The following is a 6,488-nucleotide window of genomic DNA, read 5'->3' on the forward strand; positions in this document are numbered from 1 at the left end:
AGCCAAAATCATATTGGAAAACCCCAAAATCTCACAGATTATTGTGCATGCAGGATTTAATGATATTCAAAGAGAACAGTCAGAACTTCTGAAGAGGGATTACACTGATCTATTGGATACACTGGACAAAATACACATCAACTCATTCATCAGTGGACCCATACCAGCAGTTGACAGGGGAATAAACAGATTCAGTCGTCTACTTGCACTGAATACATGGCTTTCCAGAGTCTGCAATGAAAGAGGAAGGGGCTTTATTGACAATTTCAACTTATTCTGGGGGCGCAAATATCTTTTCAGAGCAGATGGCCTACACCCAAACAGGTTAGGCTCAAAACTGTTGAGGGACAATCTTCTCTTCTCGCTTTACGCACAGGCCACAATCTTGCCATGGTCTGACGCACAGGCCACAATCAGAGCACAGGTTGAGAAGAAGCGAGACTACAGCCTCCCCCACACATCTACTCTGCCACTATCTGACACACAGATAGCAGACAGCCCACAGACCTTGAAGAGAGACAACAGCCCGCCCGACGCCATCAACACCGTGCCCTCCCCCATCGCTGATGCTGGCTTGGCGAGGAACGGCCACCCCCCTCCTCATCTCTCCCATAGCCACAACAACTCCAGCTCCACTGTCTCCTCCCTTTGCGATTTTCCAGCTGAATTTAAGAAACAGGAATATGTAGGCATCAAACTTGCATCTGTGTCAATGATAGCATCGCCAGGTCATTCCCACAGGCTGATAACACCAAAGCGGAGGGCGCCCCAGCCCCCCGCCCCCTGTACTGATAGTAGTCCTGAGTATTACTGAGACAAAAAAGGGTTCAGCCGTAGACAAAGTATAAAGGACGTTTCGCATAATCTGCTGAACCCAAGGTTGCCTATGTCAAAACATGGCAACTTTTGCATTCCTGCTGTAACCACTAAGAGAGTAAACAAAGGGAAACTTAGACACACTGCTAACCTCACAAATCTCATACATATTTCCTCCAAACCAAAAACAACCTTAAAGCCTATCAACAACACCATCAGGATGGATCTACTTAATGTTAGGTCTCTTAATAACAAATCATTTTTAGTTAATGATTTTATTACCACCTCTAAACTGGATTTTATGTTTTAAACTGAAACATGGCTGGAACAAAATAACAGTGCAACCGTTCTGATAGAGACAGCTCCTCCCAACTATAACTTTTTTGATGCTTGTAGATCTGGAAAAAGAGGTGGAGGGGTTGCTGTTATATTTAAAAATGATTTTCAGGGGAAACAGATGTTATTTGGTGATTTTCCATCATTCGAATACCTTTGTGCTGTATTGAAATGCTCCCCCAGAGTTCTCCTATTAATTATTTACAGGCCACCCACATACTCTGCAAATTTTTTCGATGAATTCACAGAATTATTGTCTAGCATCTCCACAGACTTTGACTGTCTAGTTATAACTGGTGACTTCAATTTTCATACTGATGATTTGAATGACAAGTGTGCAAAAAAACTTACAATTTTGGACACATTTGAACTGTCCCAACATGTGAAAGAGACTACTCATTGTAAGGGCCACACTCTAGACCTGGTTATCACAAAGGGCCTCAATGTTTTTGATCTCTCTGTGACTGATCCTTCCTTGTCTGACCACTTTTGTGTTTTCTTTAATATATCTTTTATTCCCAACATACAGACAAAATCAAATACTGTCAAAAAACGGTATATCAATGAAGAATCGTATGTACTTTTTAGAAAGGCCATCTCCTTACTACCACCTCTCAACCCATGTTCTGCTGATGATCTTGTAGAAAACTTTAATTTGAAAATTTTGAAAGTCATGGATGTCATTGCACCTTATAAGGTTAAAACGATTTCTGGAAAGCAAAAGGCACCCTGGAGAAAAGCTGCTTCTGTAACAGCACAGAAAAAAGAATGCAGGAAGGCTGAACGCATCTGGCGTAAAACAAAACTTCATATTCACCATGATATCTACAAAGAGAGCCTCCGTGCCTACAATTCAGACTTAAAAAGTGCTAGAGAAACATTTTTCTCCAATATCATTAAATATAATAATATTAATGCAAAAACCCTATTTGCAACTGTTGACAGACTGACCAACCCCCCAACACAAATTCCACCTGATCTCCATTCCACGCAGAAATGCAATGAGTTTGCAGCTTTTTATACTGATAAAATTGAAGGCATCAGACGCGCCATCAATATCTCCACTTCAAACAAAAGTGTTGGACTACCACCCTGTTCAGGCAAAAGTAACGTGGCAGGGATGGCATGCTTTAATGTTATTGACTCTAAAACTTGTGGAAACTGTTACACAACTAAAGCCATCCACCTGTTGCCTTGATTCTTTACCTACCAACCTCTTTAAGAATGTTTTTGACTGCCTAGCAATAGACATATTGCAGATAGTTAACAACTCTCTCCAGTCAGGCAACTTCCCAAAAGCCCTGAAAACTGCAGTTATTAAACCCCTTTTAAAAAAGCGGAGCCTAGATACCTCTATTATTAACAACTACAGACCAATATCAAATCTGCCCTTCATAAGTAAAATCATTGAGAAAGTTGTCCTCCAGCAACTTAATCACTTCCTGGCATCAACTGGTTGTTATGACACCTTCCAATCAGGATTTCGACCCCTGCACAGCACTGAGACCGCCCTCATTAAAGTTGTAAACGACATCCGTCTTAACACAGACTCTGGCAAAACCTCAATACTAATGCTACAGACCTCAGTGCTGCATTCGACACTGTAGACCATACAATACTTTTGGACAGGTTAGAAAACTGGGTGGGGCTTTCAGGCACAGTCTTAAATTGGTTCAGATCCTACCTACAAAATAGGAACTACTTTGTTTCCATCGGCGACTTTGTATCAGAATCAACCAACGTGATGTGTGGAGTCCCACAAGGTTCAATCTTAGGACCCTCTTTATTCAACATCTAAATGCTCCAAACTAGGGCAAATCATGCATAATAACAATATTGACCATCATTGCTATGCTGATGACACACAAATCTATGTATCGCTATCACCAAATGACTATCGGCCCATAGATCTGCTGTGCCAGTGCATTGAGCAAGGGAAAGACTGGATGTGCCGAAATTTCCTTCAGCTAAATGAGGATAAAACAGAGATAATTGTATTTGGTGCTAAAACGGAAAGGCTTAAAGTAACCCAACACCTTCACTCTCTGTCCCTGAAAACCTCAATCAAAGCCAGAAACCTAGGGGTTATCATGGATTCTGATTTACATTTCGAAAGTCACATCAAATCAGTCACAAAATCTGCATATTATCACCTTAAAAATGTAGCAAGACTTAGAGGGCTCATGTCCACCGAAGACTTACAAAAACTTGTACATGCCTTTATCACTAGTAAGCTTGATTACTGCAATGGTCTCCTTACAGGTCTCCCAAAACGAACTCTAAGGAAGCTTCAGCTTGTTCAGAATGCTGCTGCTAGAGTTTTAACAAAGACCAAAAAATTTGAACATATTACACCAATTCTTAAATCGTTACATTGGCTTCCTGTAGGTCAGAGAATTGATTTTAAAATCATGTTGCTAACCTATAAATCCCTACATGGTTTAGGCCCAAAATATTTAACTGATATGCTTCCACTACATAAGCCTTCTAGAACACTAAGATCTTCTGAGACCAATCTGTTAATTATCCCCAGAGTAAACAAGAAACATGGGAAAGCAGGATTTAGTTACTATGCAACAAATAGCTGGAATAAACTCCCTGAGGATTTAAGACTTGCCCCAACTCTGAGCACCTTCAAAACAAGATTGAAGACTTTTATGTTTGCTTTAGCTTTCTGCTAAATCTTAAATACTTTACCTTTATTTTACTAAAATGCCTTTTTAACTTTCCCTTTATTTTCTATTGTTACGAGAAAAATACATGATCTGACACCAGAGAGAAAGGTTGCTGGGCTAGAGTCCTACAAGCTGGGTTAGAGTCCTAGAATATTGTCCTTTAGGTCGGGTTGTAGTCCCGACTTGGGTTCCAGAGAGACTGTTGATCTGATCTTAAATAACTTTCAATTTAATTTTCTCACTTTCTTAAATACATTGCACTTTCAATTTTACCTACTAAAAAGCCTTTTTAACTTTCTATTTTACTAATTTCTTTGCATATGTTTTCTTTTACTTATCTATTATTTTATTTTATTGTATAACAATGTTTATATGTGAAGCACTTTGAGTCCGCCTTGTGTATGAAAAGTGCTATATAAATAAAGTTGCCTTGCCTTGCCTTGCCTTGCCTATTCCCCTGGGGTATTAAAAGGAAACGTTTGTAAACGTTAGTTTAGTTTATTTTATTTTTTAATATGAAGACAATCTATTCTCAATATTACTTACATCATTGGTAAAGCAAACTCACAAATCAATTCGCAAAAAGATTGTTCCTTTTCTGTAAAAGGTTCATGTGGCATAGGATTTCCCCTTGTTCATTTGGTTTGTGTAGAACCGAAAATCTGTTGCTACCGAAACGTGACGTCACACTTTAGTACTCTTGTCTGTTCAGCCTTCAAAACGATAGCTGGTAAATTGTGAAAAATGCATTAAACTGTAATCAGAAGACGCGGTTATATGATATAAACCCTATAGTATCTTGGGTATAAAGGCTGGGACGAATTTCAAAGTCCACCTTATGCTGAAGTATAGACCGTGGCGATTCCCATTGAAACGAATGGCGGGGTGATTGTATTCAAAACGAGAGCTGGTAAATTGTGAAAAAAGAATTAAACTGTAATCAGACAACGCGGTTATATACTATAGACCCTAGTATCTGTGGAATAAAAGCTGGGAAGAATTTCGAATCATAAATATGTACAATGCATAACGTTAGCTCATAGCTGAGTGGACTATACCTCCCGTTGCCAAGTCGTAGCTAAGGTCCGTCCTATTTACTGGATGAGTGAACAGTTGCATAAGAACCTTACGGGAGTGTACTGATTGGAAAATATCGTGCATTTTGAATGTCCAAATAGCACACCACGGAAGTCTTAGTCACGGAAAAAAGTCGTAGTCACGGAAAAAAGGTTGTTGACGAACATTTTTCGTCATATTTTTCGTTAACGAAATTAACACTGGAGGAGGGGAAAGGAGATGTCGGCCGTGACAAAATCCCACCTGAATCGCTGGTCTCCAAAGCACAGGTCCGCAGTCATTGTACCAAACGTGCGGATGGGTGTGTCGTTAGCGGACCTCAACTGTGGACCGTGGACGCCAGGCGTGGTGTCCTCCACCGTAGCCGGCAAGACGCACCTCTGAGCGCCGGTGTCGCAAAGAAACTCCCGGCCGGAGAGAGTGTCCCTGATGAACCATAGCCGGGTTGACGTGCCTGCACTCACGGCAACTAATGAGCGCAAGCCTTGGCGTTTCCCGTCGGTTTGAAGTTGCACGGGGACCGGCACCTCTTTGCCTTGGTGCCAAAACGCGCGTGAAAATAGCACATACCTGTGCTGGCACGGCCTTCGGCGGCCACTGGGGCTCTGTTGGTTAGCCTGTCACTTTCCGGGGGGTAGGCACTGCGTGTTGGGACTAGCACTTTGGGTGCGAAACTCTGAGCAGCCAGGAAAAAACGGTCGGCTTCCTCCGCCAACGCGCGTGGCTTGGTAATCCTCGTGCCCCCGAGCGCCGTCCGGACCTGCGGTGGCATGTGTTGGAGGAACAGCTCCATGAAGAGGACGTTAGGTCCTTCCGCACCAAGCAGGTTGAGCATCATCTCCATATGCTCAGAGGGTTTGCTTGGGCCCGCTCTGACTGCGACAGCCCAAAAGTCTTCAAGAGGAAGGCTTTGATGTCCCTGTACTTGCCGTGGTCCGGGGGATTCGCTATGAAATTCGCCGCCCGGATCGCATCTCCCCAGCGCCGACACGACGTGGTAGTAGCGTGCGGTGTCGTCCGTGACGTCACGGATGGCGAACTGCCCCTCCGTCTGCGCGAACCACGCCGTCGGTGAAAACTCCCACAACTACGGCAACTTGATAAATGCGTTATTCGCCATTTTTGATTCTGTCCCTGAAGCTTCAGCGAGACCTACGTCGGGGTCACCAGTGTAGTGCCGAGAGACACGGGAGTCAGAAGCGGAGTATCCAGCACTAAGTTTTAATGAACACAACACAATAAACCGTACATTAGAAAAGTCAAACCGGACTGAACTGGACGGTCGTTCCGTCTGCTAAAAGGGTCTGTGCTAAACACGCCCCCCACCCATAGTTCCGTGGATGAATTATGTTAACCACCACAACCTCATGTCGTCTGAAGCCCTGTGATATTGATAAATGTAATGCATTCGTTAGCCCACCCACCCAAAATCACCACCAGCCGTCACCGCTTATTTCCCCCGAGTCGTTATCTCTAAAAGATAATGATTAGGCATTGTTAAACGACACTGCAATTCACAAACACACCAAGTGGTGCCATACATCTCAATGCAGGCGAACGCCGACGCTGGCGACTGGCGGCGAA

Source organism: Gadus morhua, chromosome 17 (assembly GCF_902167405.1).
Source record: "Gadus morhua chromosome 17, gadMor3.0, whole genome shotgun sequence".
NCBI classification, from domain to species: domain Eukaryota; kingdom Metazoa; phylum Chordata; class Actinopteri; order Gadiformes; family Gadidae; genus Gadus; species Gadus morhua.